General features: G+C 42.9%; 1 protein-coding gene and 1 long non-coding RNA gene across 3 annotated transcripts in view; one reads left to right on the top strand and one right to left on the bottom strand.

Moving 5' to 3' along the window:
- Positions 1 to 1,786, bottom strand: part of RNF19A (ring finger protein 19A, RBR E3 ubiquitin protein ligase) — a 55,428-nt gene extending 53,642 nt beyond the window's left edge. Inside the window, exon 1 of one of the 2 annotated variants that reach the window (XM_019973799.2) lies at positions 1,594 to 1,786. The gene's annotated coding sequence lies outside the window, so the exon portion shown is untranslated. Of the gene's footprint in view, positions 1 to 819; positions 1,085 to 1,593 lie in introns of those variants that run through there. The other variant, XM_070802845.1, reaches the window with a different exon arrangement.
- Positions 1,787 to 2,938: 1,152 nt separating this feature from the next.
- LOC109568153 (uncharacterized) overlaps positions 2,939 to 18,592 on the top strand; it is a 79,751-nt gene continuing 64,097 nt past the window's right edge. The window contains exon 1 of the long non-coding RNA XR_002182210.2: positions 2,939 to 2,997. This is a non-coding gene — a long non-coding RNA (uncharacterized lncRNA). The remainder of the gene's footprint in view (positions 2,998 to 18,592) is intronic.

Genomic DNA, 18,592 nt, shown 5'->3' with positions numbered 1-18,592 from the left:
AATTTGGTTTATTTATTAAGTCCCAAGACTCTAAATCTTTACTATGGAATTGTAAGTAGCAGGCAACGAACGTCTGAAAAGAAATGTTAACAATAGATCATCGCCATTTTCTAAATAGAAATATTTACATTTTGATTCAGTTCTGACAGCTGGGTGTTAAGGAAGCATAAACTGGCAAATACGGTAAAAATGGCTTGACTTATAAACCGAAGTGGAAAGATGCTTATTAAGATGGTCAATGGCAAAACTGAAAATGAAACTTGGGCATACCATCAGACTTCACATAACAAAATGGGTCAAGGAATTCAGTTAAAATAAAAAATACATATGTATAAATAAAAACACAGTCATGTTCTTACCCCACCCCACCCCCCCAAAAAAGGAATGGAAAGGGAAAAATCAGGAACATTTTAAGGCAACCGATCAGAGGAAAGAACTGCTTTATTCCTCCACTGTTTACTAACATTTAACACGAGCATTTGCAGCCAACACCTGGGTTTGAAAACTGCAGCAGCATTTAAACGCTGTCCTTTCTAACGTCCACCCAACAGGACTTTCAGCAACGTTTTGAATAGTAAATATTAACCAGAATAAAGCATCGTTCGTGTATTTCTATCTTCAAGAGCTAATGGGGAAAAAAAATAAGATCTTTTTTTCTCCCATATATAGCCATTCTTTTCACTCTTTTATTTACTGCCCTTGTCGCGAGGTTAATGAACCCTAAACTTATTTTCCTCCCTATTAATGAAAGGGGGTGGGGAACGACAGAGGGGAATTCAAATGATAGGAAAAACTGGAAATTAAAAACAGTGGCATTACTTGCTGGATGAAGACGGAGAAGTCTCTCAAGGTTTAGCATGAAGGAGACAATCCTGGAAGACCCCCTCGTAAGACATACTTTACCCCAAGGCCACACCAGTTTTCGTCGGTTTAATTTCTGCTTTTGCAGGGGGTGGCCGTCCCCCGGATGAACGTTCCCCTGGGCATGCCTCTCTCTTTTCCCCGGGGGGGCCTCCAGCTGCACCGGCTGTGGGGGGTGGGGTGGGGGGCGTTGGCCCCGGCTCCGAATTTTGCAGCGAGGCCCGGAAATCGGTCCCGTTAAGAGCCGATTTCACCCATCAGGAATGCGCTCCGCCCCCGCCACCGCCTCCCCGCCGCTGCCGCCCTCCGCGTCGCCTGCTCCGGGGGGCCGGGGAAGTGCCTGAGGGGAGCGCCGCCTCCGCCCCCGTCACAACACCGCCGGGTCGGCCGCCGTCGCCCCAGACTGCCCGGGCCAGGAGGACAGGGCTCGCGGGGCGGATCCCAAGCCTCGCCTCCCGCCCGCGCGGCCGCCAGCGCCGGGGCCGAGCCAGGGGGACGCGCGGATCCAACGCGAGGCCTGAGCCCCTACTAGCCCGTCACCCTCCCCCGGCGCCGCCTGGGCTCCGCCGCGCAGAGTGCGAGAAGGGGCGCCTCTCCCGTGGGATTTCCGAGTCCATTTCCGTCCCGGGGAGCTGCCGGAGAGCCCCGCGTCGGAAACGGGAACCGCGCCCCTGCCCTCCGGCTCCCCGGTGCAGCCTTCCCCCATTCACCCCACCCCAGACCCGCCCGTACCTTCAACTCCTCGATAGGGCGCAGGGCTGCGGGCGAGCAGGCCCATCTCCCGGCGGCGGCGGCGGCCAGAGGAAACACGGAGGAGGGTTCCTCAGAGCCGCCCAGGCGCCTCTCAGCTGGGGCGGGGGGAACGCAGAGGAGGGGTCCCGACTGCCGCTTTCCCGAACTCCTCCTCCGCAGTTCTGTCTTGACGGCGGTTCCCGGGAATCAGCGCCGCAACTGCCATTCTCTCCCCCGGGCCCCGCTTCCCTCAGCCCCCGCTGTCTCCGCCCCCTCCTCCCTCTCCTTCCTCCCGCCCCCTCCCCGCCCAGCCGCGCCTCGCCCCTCCCCGGAGCGCCGCCCGCGTGCCTTGCGTCATGGCGTCACGCCCACCCCGGCCCGTCGCTGGACGCGCGGGGACGCGGGCGTTCGCTGTCCCACGTTCGCCCGGTTAATCTCACGGGAGTGTCCCGCCTGCGGCTCGGGTGGCCGGGAGTGTGGCGCCCCCGCCACCTCCTGCTTGACCTCCGCCCGAGAGCGTCAGCGGCCCTTCCTGCCCCTCAGCCTGTAGGACTTCTCCCGGGCTGTGGGGCAGGTGTCTCAGGACGGGGGGGGTGGGAGGTGCCTAGAAGCCGCTCTCGAGGTGTAGGGAGGTGATGGGCTTGGAGACCTCCCGGTTTTCGGGGTTCCGCACGCCGTTATTCAGTCCTTCTGTTTTCTCGCGGTTCACCTGCTAGAGTGGCAAATCCTAGGGAGAGCAGGGAGGGGGTGCTGCAGCGAGCTGCTTCGCTCTGCTGGAGGAAACGTCCTCTCAGAGTTCCCCCACCTCACCTTCTTTTAATAGAGCGCAGGCACTGCTAAAAGCAGCGCTTTTTAGCCACAATTTAACACCCTGTGTGAGTTCGGAGAATATATACCACTTGCCTCTTTTTTTTTTTTTTTCCCCCCACCTCTTTGTAATCACGAAGTAGCTTAAGTATTCAGAATCCATATTTCAGTCCTGTTTGATACCTTCTAAGTGACTTTAATCCACTTTTTCTATCCATCCCGTCCTAAGAGCCAGTCATACCCTCTTTGAATTTTTTAACCTCCACATGACTGGTTATCAGTTCTTCTTAGTTGAATAAACATTCAGGCCTTTCCTTCCTAGCTGATTTCAAGATTCAGTCACTCTTTGGAATACTGAGAAATAGGGATGTGGTTCATGCTGGACAGTGTGTCTTTTTGCCATCTGTTACTTAACTAAATATATCACCCTATCAATCTTTGTTTCAGTGTGCCTAATTAGACACAAAGGAGCAGTCGTCTTTCAGAGCGTACTTGGTATCTTTGGTAACCCAGTAAATGTTTACCAATTACAAAACTAAGCAATCTAAGCAGTTTAGGTCTAAGTATCTTTGACCACAGATCTTGAAGTAATCATGGGTATGTTCGTTTTCATTTATCCGATGTTTTAAAGCTGTTATATATTCCTTTCAGTGCTATTTGAAGGCTGCCAGCAATTTATTAAGTGGAATACTTTAAGCCTATAGGTAGTACAAGAAAAGTAAGTTAAATGGATTTATAGGATTGAAACCGCGGTATCTCAGGGTCTCCGAAGGGCTCTGGTGCTATATAGTTCTTTATGTCTCAGCGCAGAAAAGAGTTGAGAGGCAAAGTGATAGACAAGTGATTTATTAGAATAGAAAACCAATGAGGTTTAGAAGTGGCAGATGAGAAATGCTGTGCCCTGAGAACTTACTGGGCTACTTTTCATAATCAAAGGAAAACTGGGGAGGAGGAGAAGAGCTTCTTTGTCTTTCTTGAGTAGATGCTGTGCTTCCATCATCATCAACTCCTTGTTATTCAGGAGAGTTTTCTTATCCCTACATGATCAAGCTAGGTCCACAATTACTGTTTTTGTGTGTATAGAGAACATGTCCTGGGAATCATTAACTTACTGTGCTCACTGGGCAGTATGTGGGTCTCATGCCACCGTTGTTTGGTTGTTTGGACGCCTGTCTAGTGTTTCTGCTGCATGGTTTTGTTGCTAAGCAAGCCTGCTTGGTTTTGTGGTTCAGCAAACCTGCTTTCTTGAGTAATCATTAACTTACAAGGGTTTCCCATATTTTTTCTACTTACAGTCCCCTAAGTGGGATTAACCATTTAATCACCTACTTTGTCCTTTTACTCTATCCCTGTCAGAATGGTACCCACACATTATATAATTCTTCTTGTAATCATGTCAACATATTGAACAACATTTCAGAACAGATGGGGCATTGGCTTGGAAGGGAGTTTTGAGTATAGAGGCTCTGCAGAGTGGAAATGGTCTTGTGTTCTAATTGTCATAGTTTCCGGAGATGCCTTTTCCTACGTTTCTTGTTGTTTAGTTGCTCAGTCTCCAACTTTTACGATCTCATGGACTGTAGCATGCCAGGCTCCTCTGTCCATGGGATTTGCTGGGCAAGATTATTAGAGTGGGTTGCCATTTCTTCCTCTAGGGGATCTTCCCAACCCAGGGAGCAAACCCATGTCTCCTGCATCTTCTGCATTGCAGGTGGATTCTTTATTGCTGAGCCACCAGGGAAGCCCTGTTCTTCACTAGGAAAGTGTAAATCTATTAAACAATCTATTGAAAAGCTCCACTCAAATCCCCCAAAGCAGTTCAAATTTAGCCTGTCCAAGACATAATTTGTTATCTTTTTCTCAAAACTTGCCTCTATCTTTTACCCAGGACCATGCCAGAAATCTAGGATTCTTCGAGGCACCCTCTTTTTGATCAGTTGCAATTCATAATTAACCACCAAGTCCTGCTTATTGTGTGTTCTAAACAGCCCTGCACTCACACTCTCTTCTATATCCCCTTTCTGCATTTGGAGCAGTGGTTTCAACTTTGGCTGCATGTTAGAATCTCCTGCAGACTTTTTAAAAATCCTGATGTCCAGGATGCATCTACCAATTAAATCAGGAGTACTGAGGATGTCAGTAGTTTTTAAAACTCTCCAGGTGATTCCAATGCAGAACCAAGACTGAAATCCAGTGCTAGGGCTTCATAATTTCTCACTGGATTACTAAAGAAGTGTAATAATTAATTTTTGGCACTCTCCCTTCTTTACCTACTCTCTTCCAATTCATTCAGTATTAATTCAGTAAATACTTTCTGGGTGCCTAGTATATCATGCAGAGGGTTTTGCTATTATAGAAAGTAGGACTATAGCAATGAAAAAGGTCTTGTATCTGTTCTCATGGAACACATATTCTGGGGGCAGATTTGGGGAAGGTAGAATAAATAACAAAAAAGACATAAAAGGAAATAAATTTACCAGCATAATGTAGAAACCAGGGAGCTTGTTACTTCAGTTTGGGATATCAAACTCAAGTCCACTCCTCCGACATTTGAGCTGGTTTCTACAAGATAAGGAGGAAAACAAGGGGTGGGGAAGGCAGAACAGCAGATGCAAAGCTTCTAGCAAGACAAACTTGCCAAGTTCAAGGCAACTAGAGGCTTAAGCAGGCTTCCCTGGTGTCTCAGACAATATAGAATCCTCCCGCAATGCAGGAGATGTGGGTTTGATCCCTGGGTCAGGAAGATACCCTACAGAAGGGAATGACTGGCTACCAACTCCAGTATTCTTACCTGGAGAATCCCATGGGCAGAGGAGCCTGGCGGGCTATGGACCATGGCGTCGCAAAGAGTCGGACACAACTAAGAGACTAACACACCCACACACAGAGGCTAAAGTATAGTGAGAGGGAATAGGATGTAGGTTTAGAGAAGCAAGAACGAGTCAGATTATTAAGACCTTTTAAGGTCATGATAAGAATTCTAAATAGTTGGGGCAGTGTATGATGAAAAACAATAGATTAAGTGGAGTGACCCCCAATTTACCTTTGGAAAAGATCACTGTCCTTGTTTTTGTGGATTAGATTATAACAGAGCTAGAGTGGAAACAGGGAGAGCTCTTAGGAAGCTACTACTAGAATTCAGGAAAGAAGTCATAGTTCTTTGGACCAAGGTGGAGACAAAAAAGGATGGTTTTGGTATTTGTTTTAGAGGAAGAATTGGTAAGACTTGCTTGGAATGGAGTAAAAGTAGGGAATGAGAGAGAGCAGTGAGATAACAATAATAACTACTCTATATTGAATACATATTACATGACAGGCACTGTTTTAAGTGTTTTATAAGTATTAGGCCATTTAATTACAAGAGTCCCAAAAGGTAGGTGCTATTAATATACCATTAACAAATGAGGATTTAAGTCATTAGCCCAAAGTTACATAGCTGATAAATGGCAGAGCTGAAATTTGGACCATGCAGGCTGTCCAGCTCCAGAGCTCCTAACCTTCCCCCACCTCTACGCCAGCCCCCTCCATTGGTGACACAAAGTGAAAATTTCTTTAGCCACACAAAGCTGCTCGCACAAAACCTTTTTCCTTTCTCCCTCGGCTCCTTCTCTGTCTCTCTGACACTTGAGCGTCTACTTTTCTCTGCACTTGCTATCTATTCTGCCTAGAACACCCCCTCCCTTCTCTCCATCTGGCACAATATATCAACCATCACTGGTCCTTACAGGCTAAGCTGAGCACATCTTCTCTGGCTCCACAGCAACCCTTACATCTATAACTTTCTGTGTAAAGCACTCATTATTATTTGTAGGTCTTTTCCACTAAACTCTGAAGTCAGGTCTTTTCCACTGAACTCTGAAGTCAGAAAGTAGCTTATTTCCTGACACATAAGGAAGAGAGGAAGGAAGCAATCAAGGATGCCTAGCCATGCACACATGGCATGCCTTCCCTGGGCAGTGGGAGATACAAACACGGTTAAAGCATTGTCCCTGCTTTCGGGAAGCTTGTAAACTTGGCAAGGAAACAGACACATAGAAAATCGCTCTTAATACAAGGACCCAAAGAGTGATAAAAGCATGTAGGAGCACTGGACAGGACATTGGAGGGAAGAAGCTCAGCTTTAGCATCGTTTTACTGGGAAAAAAATGCAACCAGGAAGGGGATCCTGGGCGCTTTGTTCTCCATCATCATTTAATATGGCTTGGGGAGGCAGTCTTGGGACCTCACCCAGGAAGACTTGGAGATTCTTAGTTGACACAGTTGATTCACTGGAATATGCCACTTCCTGCCTCCTCACTCTCACCTGTCCTTTTGTGAATACATATATTGATTCCCAAATTGGTTCAGTTTCTTCCTGGTAGGGTCACAGAAATGTCTTCTTAGACAGTTCCCTTCTTTTATTCATCAATGAGGTTTTAGAGCCTTGGTTCTAGCTGCTTACCGAACGTCTATGACCCACCATGTGGGGCCCAGTGTGTAAGGCTGTGAAGAGAGTGCCAGGAACATAGACCACACTGTGCACACTGCCCTGTAGATGTGCTTCACAGTAGCCCTGCTAACGTACCCACCATCAAACGGTGAAAATAGTACCTACTCCACTGTGTTGTTCTCTAAGAGTCCCTTGGACTGCAAGGAGATCCAGCCAGTCCATCCTAAAGGAAATCAGTCCTGAATATTCATTGGAAGGACTCATGCTGAAGCTGAAAGTCCAATACCTTGGCCACCTGATGTGAAGAACTGACTCCTTGGAAAGCACCCTGATGCTGGGAAAGATTGAAGGCGGGAGGAGAAGGGGACAACAGAGGATGAGATGGTTGGATGGCGTCACCAACTTGATGGACATGAGTTTGAGAAAACTCCGGGAGTTGGTGATGGACAGGGAGGCCTGGCATGCTGCAGTCCATGGGATCACAAAGAGTCAGACATGACTGAGTGACTGAACCGAACTAAAATGAACTGAACCCCACTGTGTTGTTCTCAGGATTAAATGAGTAAATGCAGATACAGTACTTGGGCTTGGCACACAGTAAATCATCAGTAAGTGTTAGCTACTATTACTAGGTAAGGGGAAACTCACTAGAGTGGGAGATATTCCAGTTACGATTTTAAAACTGAGGTCATCTGTGTCCCAGGTTGGGTGGTTCTCTTAATTGTTAGGACCATATAGAGAATCCAGAAAGAGAGGGCCTTTTCTCTTCCAAGCTGAGAACCTAGGCCTCTCACTGGGAAAGTCCTTCAGGTGGCTGAAGGCTGAGTGGTTGTGATCCACCTGTCCCACTGCTCTGCCTCTTACGCCTGACCTTGCACAGGGGAACTGGCACTGTATTGTCCCCAGATCCCACCCAAGATACCCTTCCTTGTGGGAAGGCTAGACTCCCCAAAGGACTGTTCAATGTTTTTGTGGTGGTATTTCTCAAAGTCTCTGATGGTCAGAACCATCATTGCTAGAATCATCTGGGATGCTTACTAAGCTAGATTCCTGGGGGATCCTGGAATCTACTTCTTAACAAGCTCCCCAGATAATTCATATCACATGTTTGAGAACTATAGCTTACATGCTTCAGCCATCATGACAACATTCCAACTTCAAGCAGTTTTCTTCTGGTAGATCTCTTGTTGGGCCCTTCAGAAAGGACTGTATCTCTTTCCTTTTCGTGGTATCTCTTCAGTTACCTGAAACCTGATTCATTCTCCCTCCTACGCATTATCCAAATATGCCATTTCCTTTAACCTTTACTTGTTGGAGACTGAATTCTCAGGTCACCATCATCCATTGCTTACTTCAGTCTTTCTTGATTATCTTCCCCATTTGGCTGACTCTTAAGCAAGCTGACTGCGTGCTGGTGACCTGGACCATAATCCCTGAGTCCTCTATGACTCAAGCTGGTTAGACTCCATGTTGGACAGAATTAGTTTGGCTGACTAGGTCCATAGTGGTGGGCTGCAATGGGAGCAGGATGTCAGTGGATGATAGACGAGGACTTAGTGTAACTGTATATCCCAGTTGGCTCAGGACACTCCTGGCTGCTACCTGTGTGTGAGCTTCATTAATAGTACCACCTTTCACTCTTGAAGGGTTCTGGGTTAGGCAATGAATTATACGATCATCTTGGTGATAAGCCTCATGTCAAGACCATCGCTTGCATTGCTCTAGCCCCTGAATTGTGCCTAGACTACCAGCTTCCTACCTTCCCATCCTCCAGTCCCATGCCATAGTTCCTTTTCTTCCCTCCAATTACTTAATGAACTTACTTTGGTATCATGCTTTGGGCCTATATTAAGGGATTTATAAGAAAGCACCATGAAATTTGTTGCTATATTTACACTTACTGACAATCTCTGGAAAATGTTTTTCTTCAGTTTTAGCACCTGGAATAGTCATGTTTCCCTTGTTTATTATACCCATTTGTTATGTCTTCTGGATATCCAGTTGTGGGAACTGAAAGTATTTTGCTTGGCTGTGAGGAAGCTTGGAGCCATGTATGTGGCATCCTTCCAGTCTGTGTTTGAACAGGATACACTTTACATACTTAACTCACTTCTGATTTAAATCCTCTGTTTCCACTTCTTCACTGAATTTGGATCTAATTTTTCTGGTGTTATGTGTACCTGTAACCCAGCTTTTATCCTTTTTGAAACAAGGCAGGTATAAAAAGAAAAAATGTGTATGAACATATGCCCACAAACTGGTACTGATTGCTAGTTATATAACTGGAAGGAATTATTTGCAAATGTACACAAAGAATGTTTTTCTCACTTACAAAATATAATGTTAACAAGTGAATGGCACTTTAAGTAATGTTGAGTATAGCATTCTTCAACTACATTATTATCTAGAAAGTGAAAAGATACCAAACAAAAGCAAACAAGAGACTAGATTAGTTTTCAAGCTGAAATATTTTTAGCTATGACCCAGAACCTTATACCAAATAATGTAATGAAGAACGCTCACTGAGGAAACCATGTGGCCTAATTAGACAGCGATCAGGAGTGTTTTCCTTCACAGTGAAACCCTGCGCTCTGAGAGATGAAGAAAGGGAGAGGAGGAGGGGAGCTCAGGAAATCAGATTTGGGGATGTACAGTCCAGGTAATAATGATGACCGTAAGGAGGAGTCTGTGATCAGAAGCATGTAGCTTGTAACAGTCCCCAGACAACTGTTCTTTTTATTGGCCTTGATAATATTGCAGGGGTCTTGGGGGCTGGATCTTTGTGGTTTGCAGCTAATATAAAACCACATAAAGAAATTCACCTTAATGAAATGACTGAAGAATATGTTTTATAACTAGTTTAGTTTAGAGGTTGCGCTGAATTGATATGACTCAAAGCTAGCTGTTCTATGGATGGTATACTGAGTCACTTTTGAATTAACTGGGCATCTAATTAAATCTGCTTCTGAAAAATGTGTTATAGAGGTAATGTTCTATATGGTGATCCCTGCCTTTTTCCAGCATGAATATACCTATTTATGTTTTTTAAGATGAAATTTTTGAATGTTTAAAAATTGGAGTATAATTGCTTTACAGGGTTGTGTTAGTTTCTGCTGTACAACAACAGCTATATGTATACATATATCCCCTCCGTCTTGAGTGTTCCTCCTGCCCCTAACCTACCCATCTAGGTAATGACAGAGCACTGAGCTGAGCTCCCTGTGTCATACAGCAGCATCACACTAGCTATCTATCTGCTGGAATTATTTTTAAAATACAAAGAATTTTCAGAAAATAAGGTAACAAACTCATGTAGCTCCTGATAGAACAAATGTTACCATTTCCTCACATTTGTATCATTTTCTAAAGCAAAAGGAATGAGACACTATAGAGTTGAACTCTACTTTGTACCAACCCCTCACCCAAGGTAACTGTTATCCTGAAAGTTCTACTTTTCTGGTTCACATTCTTTATCCTTTTACTACAAAAATGCTTACTTCCAAATAACATATTTTGTTTTTTTCTTCCAAATGTAAGTTTTACTAAACAGATTTTTAACATAAATGGTATGTAAATTCATATCATTCTATAGCCTTTCTTTTCCTAAACAACATTGTTTTTAAGATCTATCCATGTTAATACATGAAAATCTGGTTTATTCATTTTAACTGCTATATAAATGAGCATTCTCTTACATATCTCTTTTTGCATGTGTGCAAGAGTTTCTCTGGGGTATATTAAGTATAAGCAGAATTACTGAAGATGCTTTTTTAAAAGTTTGAAAGTACTGTAACTCATCTTGTGGCCCCCGCCTCCATTTTGATTATATTTGTAGGTATTAATGGGTGAAAAAATACACATGTGCACTTGGATTCTCAGAGTCCTTCCAGCAAAAGGTCTAAAATTACTAGTACAGGCAGATAAATGCTCATGATCAAGGTTCCATTATATCTGTTTCCTCATTTCATAAACAGGGCAATGAATATCTCCTTAGAGTTTCTGGGAGCATTAAATGAAATAAAGCACTGTGCCTGGCACTTACTAATAGCTCAGTAAATATTCAGTTCAGTTCAGTCACTCAGTCATGTCCGACTCCTTGCTATCCCATGGACTGCAGCACACCAGGCCTCCCTGTCCATCACCAACTCCCAGAGCTTACTCAAACTCATGTCCATAGAGTCGGTGATGCCATCCAACCATCCCATTGTCTGTCGTCCCCTTCTCCTCCCACCTTCAATCTTTCCCAGCATCAGGGTTTTTTCCAGTGAGTCAGTTCTTCGCATCAGGTGGCCAAAGTATTGGAGTTTCAGCTTCAGCATGAGTCCTTCCAATGAATATTCAGGACTGATTTCCTTAAGGATGGACTGGTTAGATTTCCTTGTAGTCCAAGGGTCTTCTTCAACACTACAGTTCAAAAGCATCAATTCTTTGGCGCTCAGCTTTCTTTATAGTCTTATTTATAGTCTTTATAGTATTATTAATTATTTTAAGATGAGTGGATATTGGATTCAGTGGCTTTTATTTGAAGATAGTCTTTGTCACAGTCAAGTAGATTTGTAAGGAAGAAAGAAAATTTTATTACTCCCTGTAACACCATTTGGGGAAGTTTTAAGTTTTTCTTTTCCTTTCAAATTGGGCTTAGTATTTTTGGCAGAAAGTAAGAAGATACCAAACATTTACGCAGGGAGAAAGCACTGGGGAGAGGGAACCAAGGCTGAACTCAGCCTTGCTGGGAATAGACAGCTGTTTTGCAGGTGCCGTCTCTCACCCTTTTCTGCCATCCATGCTGCTCAATGGAATTGTCACCGCAGCTCCACGTATGCTCGCCAGGAAACTCGTCAGCAATTACCAAAAACAATTCTGTTTCTGGTATGGTCCAATTTTAAAAATCCCATCCACCTTTGCCAGGGGAATCCCATCAGAAATATGTTAGCAGAGGACATATTTAAACAGTTATTTCCTAGCAAATGTGGCTAGACTCCAAAATGGCTAATTGAAAATCTATGGGATGTAAAAAGATGGAAAAGAGATGACATGTCATACCTTGAATGCATCAGCTGATATTTAGGGCTAAAGGGGAGAATTAAACTTTGTTAACTTGCTGAAATTCATACTTGGGAGTTTGCAAAAAAATAAAATAATAATGGCAAGTTTGGAGCTAAAGAGACTGTGCCAGGCCGGCATTCCTGTCAATGATCAAAGAGAATAAGATTTTAAACTAGTTGGATAACTAAGCAAGGGAGAAAAATATCTGTAGTCTCAGGGCCAGAGATCTGTATTCAATTTCAAACTGTTTCTAAGGGGTTTTATATCCTGTGATAAAAGCAAAAATTTTAAACAATATATCTCAAGGACGTGAAGGGAAAACAATTGCTACAGTGCTGTGATTTTGAGATGGCTTTGTTCAAATAAAAATTGACACACACTAAAGTTGTATTATAATTTGCTTTTTACCAAGAACATGAGGGAGCCCAATACAGATTTTGTACAATGTTGGTTCCACACTTCACACAAGCTCTTTTAAATGATCTTCTCTGTGATTCAGCGTTGACTAGAAGAGAAATAATTTCATAGCAAGCACTTTGGAATTTAGAAAGAATACTTGAGACATACTATTTTTGGAAGTATAAATTTGCAGTACCATCAAATTTAAAGACTTGTATGACTAAAGTAGATGATCAATTGCAAAGAGGTATTTATTTTGTCTCCATCTTAATATTTACTGATTTATAGACCCAACAGAAAAACAAGTGTAGAGTTTTTGTTTTCCTTTTAAATGAACAATGGATTCCCTTGAAACACTACATTTTTAAGATTTAGGAAATCTGGAGGAGAATGGAAGTTCCTTTCATTCTCTTCTCCCACCTCACTCCTATCTAACAATGAGTCATTGTTTCTTTTAATTAGGCTTCTAATGTACCTTTGCATTGATATTCCATAAGTGAAGAATTTCCAACCTGAGATTCCTAAGTATATGAGTATATATATTTGCAAAACCAAAAAGAGAGAGACATGAACAAAATTGAAAACAAACAAAATTAAAAGAAACATAATATTTCAAGGAAGAGACGATAAAATTAATTCCAAAGATTCATCTTTTAAATAGAAAGTCCTAGAAAGGAAAATATGTTTGATACTGAAGGCAGAGAAATTAAACAACTGATGGGTTTGAGCAAAGGGTTTGATTCTGGGGCCTTCCAAAGAGGCAAATACACAATAATTTTGGATTTTTACTTTCTATATGGTACCTGCCAATTTGTCCCTCTGATCAGTCTTTGATCCTGGTGAAATGGTATCATTTCTAGGCCTTTTCCTTTAGTAAGTGGGCTCTGAACAAGATGCCTATACCTAGAAATTTTGTTCTGGTACTCTGCCCTCAGTAGCTTCACACATCCAGCCTGTCCCTTGGGTCTTCAACTTCAGTATCTACTTGCTCTTGGTCCCATCCTACCACACAGAAGATAGAACAGAACTCAATGAACTGACAGATTTTCCAATTACAGCTGTCAACCACAATATTGCAGAAAATATCTCAGAAGGTTTATGATGGAATGTTTATATGTGGAACCATTCACCTCAGAGTGGGACTTGAACCCACGTGCCAGACTCAAATCCAGTCAAAACCCACAGCCTTCTAACTGAGATCACACACCTCATTTCAGGACTTAATGAAGCTCAGGTTCTTGATGTCTTGTTGCAGAAAGAATTCAGTGAGAGACAAAGTGACAGGTAAGAAGTGGATTTATTTAGAGAGAAACACACTCCACCGACAGGATGTAGACCATCTCAGAAGATGAGAGTGGCCTCGAAATGTGGTGTAGTTAGCTTTTATGGGCTGGGTAACTTCATAGGCTGATGACGGAGAGAATTATTTCAACTATTTTGGGGAAGGGGTGGAGATGTCCAGGAATTGGGCCACCGCCCACTTTTTTGTCTTGATGGTTAGCCCTGGAACTGTCATGGTGCCTGTGGGTGTGTCGTTTAGCTTGCTGATGTGTTACTGAGGCTCAAGGTCTGGTAGAAGTCTGCCATCTTGGACTCATTTGATCCTAAATCAGTTTATGTCATGTCCTCCAGCTATGTCATTCTTTCAAAGGTGTCCTGCCCCCTTCCCTACTGTTTGTATTATTTGTATTATTAAATACAATATTCTATAAAATATTGTTTAATATTTGTATTATTAAACACACATCCAAATTTTATATACATTGATAGACACATGAAATATGAATAGCTCATAATTTTAATAGACATAACAGATGCCAATGATGTCCTCCTTTCTCTCCTCCCTTTTTTATTCATTTACTTTAACAAACTGGGCTACAAGAATTTGGGCTATATGACACAATTCTTGTCTGAATATTCACAGGATTTAAAGTAAAAATTTGAGTTGGACCCTTAGCCTGTTACAAAGCTATATGTTATGAAGAGTCTCTTTGCCTAAAGAATGCAGAAGTATTTGTAATCTCATGACCTTGGCAATCTATTGCTGCTTTCAGTCTCTCTGTCGGCCTTTGACCCCATTTCCAGCCTGGCCTTCAGAGCCTTCACACACACACTGGGTCCTCTTATCCTCTCTCCATTTCACTCTCTTGGTCACACCAGTTCCTGTCTGCTTTTCTGTTCTTGCTTCTGAACTTCAGAGAAATGCAGATTCGATTCAAATGCATACCACCCAACCTCAGTTTAGCAACCCCTGTATTCATTTTTGGTTGATTCCTAACATAACTTTTTCCAGCATGCCCCACTCTTCTAACTGCCTAATGCCCACACTCTTTTATTCATTTCATTCAACGAAAGCTAACTGAGACTCAGTAATGTGCCACTCACTGTGCTAAGCGGCAGGCAATACAGGAGGGAGCAGAGCAGATTTTAGTCTAGGGAGGGGAAAAGGTAGCTTCCCGCCCTCCTTGCTCTACTGCAAACATCCAGGCCTTGAGTGAACCATTAACCCTCTCACCTTCCCTTTCTCTGTGCTCTCTCTCTGCCTCTTAGTCAAGTCTTTTTTACCTTCCCTCCTCTCTCAGGAAAAGAGCCAGTCTACATCCTTTCCCATGAATTCTTGATTTTATTCCCTTCTTCCCTCATCCAAGACCTTACTCTCTGTCATTCTCAATTGTTTTTACTCTGAAATAAACGATATTTCTCTTAAATCCTTTAAACAGTCTGTATTAAACAAAAATGCTGACTACTTTTGCTAATATCTTCAAACTCAGGGTTGGCAGAGTTTCTCTGAATGCTATCTCGTGTTTTACTTCTTTCTTTTGAAACTTGTGTTCTGTCCCAAGATAATCAGCATAGGAGCCAGGGGACTGACATTCTTGGATCTGGTCGAAAGTTTCTGGTGAATAGTTCCTCAGCAGATATGCCAGCGCTTCTTCTTGTTAAATGGTTCTGTTTGGATTCTCTTCCAGGTACTTTCTATTTCATCCTGAAAAAGTCCCACACATCAAAGCTTGGTTTTTCAGTTTTTAATCTTAGACTGGCTAGCAAATCTAAAGAAAAAATATTCTAATTTTGTGATCTACTAATTTTGGATTGGTAAGGAAGATTGTTTCAGTATCTAGGAATTAGAAATTTTCCTGTTAGCTTTAGTAATTACTTCTTATACACTATTTACTGCACTGATTCATGAAAACCTCTCTCCTATAGATGATGTCATCCATTAGTACTTTATTGTGGTCATAACCTGGAAAATCCTGAGTGTATGGTCCCTCAATTCCAGGGCCTTATTTTTCAGAAAGGTGTTAAAAACTTCCCCTTAGGAAAACATCTGGTTCCCCTTTTAAAAATAAGACGAAAAAGGCATCACACAAAACAAGTTTAGAAAGGTGATGAGAGCATCACTGATGGTTTTGCTTTACCATTGCTCTTCAAGCCAGCATTTCTTCTTCAGGGACACAGAATATGTGAGCCAGAAGCACAAATATATCTTTATTGCTGTTGATACAATCTGACAATGAGCTATGATAGAGACCTGTGGGAAAACGGAAATAAATCCCAGCAAACAGGTAGGCCCTTCAAATGTCTGAAGTGTGGGTCCTACACTGTAGTGAGAGTTTGAGACTTCAGACCTTCTTCTATAAGGGTGACTGCGTTGGGTCTTGAATGCATGCATTACAAGAGACAGGATGAAAGGGCAGCTGGTATCTAGTCCTGACACAAGGTACCCGCCTTCTCTTCTTTGGGTCAGAGAAGAAACTCCATTTTGTGACCACACCCTCAGTGTCACATTTTTTTTAGTTATCATACTTGGCACTTTCCCAGAGGCTCAAGTACTTAACATTTCCTGGTGCAGAAGCAGGCTCAAGCTGTTAGAAGGGCAGAATTGGGGCTAAGAGAGCGGTGAAGTGTGAAAGGCGCTCAGTAGTGTCTGACTCCTTGCAATCCCATGAACAATATATGGATACAGTCCATGGAATTCTCCAGGCAAGAATACTGGAGTGGGTAGCCTTTCCCTTCTCCAGGGGATCTTCCCGACCCAGGAATTGAACCCAGGTCTCTCACATTGCAAGTGGATTCTTTACCAGCTGAGTGAGAAAGCGGTGGAGGTGAATTAAAGCAGATGAGCTAGCCTCCATCCGGGAGAGGTCAGCGGTCAAAATCTTCATGTCTTAGGGACAAGGTGAATGTTAGATCACTTTGGAGTGTCTGTATGCAAAGGGTCTATACCGGGGCACCTGGGGTGATGTATAGGAGAAAGTTTCTAGATATTAGCATCTTAAGACAATAAGTCGCGTGCAAATATTAGATCAAGGAGGCCTTTCCAAATTCTGGAGCAGATGTATTTCTCCTTGAAAAGAGTCTTTTATGAATCAGATAAGGGATTCAAAAGGGAATCAGGAAGGCTTTAGTTCCAGTAAGGATTGGGGTGAGGCCAGGGGGCATCTAGGAATCAGGAATCAAAGGCTCCTTAGACAGTTTGGCTCTGGGGTAATGGTTAGTTAGGGCTCTGAGAATTCTGCTTTAAAGCACAGGCCAGATGTGAATAATTATAAATCCTTCTGGAGCTGACCTAGATGCTACTGTTTCATTGGCCATGTGGGAGAGAGGGTCAGCTTACTGGGATCAGTGTCTGCTCATCTAGAACAGCTGGCACAAAGCTGGCGGTGACTGATCTGAAACACAGGTCAAAGCTCATCATCTGATGCACACACACACACAAGCTATGAGTTAGAAAGACTGCCCACTTATTAATGATGTAACATATGACCAAAGCATCAGCAAAGAATAAAAGCCAGATTATTTAGGAATCAAGTATGAGAGCTGACCCATGAGTAAGCCAAAAGACCAGTTGGGTGAACTGAATGCCAGAGGGTTCTTCTATTGCAGCAAGATCTATAGGCCTCATACCATCTGGTTATAAAGTATCGCATTTTGGCAGGGAAATAACAGGATGGAGTCTAAAGAAACAACAAGAGATTGAAAAGAAAAAATTAGGAAGCTCCATTCTTCTGGCTAAAAAAAAAAAAAAAAAAAATACTGCTTGCATAGTTATAAAAGGCCTGACTTGGCAACCATTCATGAGAAAAAAGACCTGGGGATTTCATTTGTAACAAGCTCAAAATGGGTGAGTTTGAATAGTGTTGCAAAAAAAAAGCCAATGAAATCTTAGGTTGTATTAACAAAGTATAGTGTCCAGATAAAGAGAGGCAATAAAGATAAAGAGAGACACATATAAATCATCATCAATCCAGTGAAAGACAATTAGGCTGTAGAAAAAGCTGGAAACCATGTTGCCTGATATGTGGTCAAAAGAACTAGTTGTGCTTGGCTGAAAGAGAAAAGACTGGGGTAGGAATGTGTCTCCCAATGATTAAAGGACTGTCCAGTGAAAAGAGTAGCCTTGAGGTTCATTAATCAGCGGGCAAACTGAAAACTAAATTTTAGCTCAAAGAAAAGCAGACACTTTAAAGAATCAAATCTGATGAAAACAAAATTGAATCCTTTCCACAATCATGAACCATCCATTATGAGTATGTTCAAGTAGAGTTCAAATGGTCTTGTAAGGAAGGGATCCTAATTTATGTGTAGAAGCTCCCAGAAGAGAAGTAAGGGAGCTGCCTTGGGCAGCCTCCATGATCCTTCCCAGCCCTTGGAATCCATAATTAGTTACCTACCATGAATACTTCCATCTGAACACTATCCCTTCCCATTTCTTCCAGAGTTTTCTCCCATAATTTCCCCCACCACATCTAGGATCTTGACTTTTCCCTCTCTCCAAAGATTTTTTCCAATTTTTATTTCTAAAGAATGGAACAATATTCATTTGATTTTTTGTTTTTGCCTAGAGTGGAATGGCCACCTGATGTGAAGAACTGACTCCTTGGAAAAGATCCTGATGCTGGGAAAAATTAAAGGCAGGAGGAGAAGGGGACAACAGAGGATGAGTTGGTTGGATGGCATCACCCATGCGATGGACGTGAGTTTGAGCAAGCTCCAGGAGTTGGTGAAGGACAGGGAAGCCTGGAATGCTGCAATCCATGGGATCATAGAGTCGGACATGACTGAGCAACTGAACTGAACTGAAGAATGGAGTGCTATTATTGATTTTACTTATTTAACATCTTTGTATTTGGAAACAGCATCCTGATTTCTTTGGAGGAGTTACCCCTCCCTCACTCTTAGTTCATAACATTAGAGCAGTGTTAACCCTTTAGTTCAGTTCAGTCACTCAGTCATGTCCAACTCTTTGCAACCCCACGGACTGCAGCACGCCAGGCTTCCCTGTCCATCACCAACTCCCGGAGCTTACTCAAACTC

The sequence above is a fragment of the Bos indicus genome, chromosome 14 (assembly GCF_029378745.1).
Source record: "Bos indicus isolate NIAB-ARS_2022 breed Sahiwal x Tharparkar chromosome 14, NIAB-ARS_B.indTharparkar_mat_pri_1.0, whole genome shotgun sequence".
NCBI classification, from domain to species: Eukaryota; Metazoa; Chordata; class Mammalia; order Artiodactyla; family Bovidae; genus Bos; species Bos indicus.
This window is presented reverse-complemented; position numbering and strand designations above follow the sequence as displayed.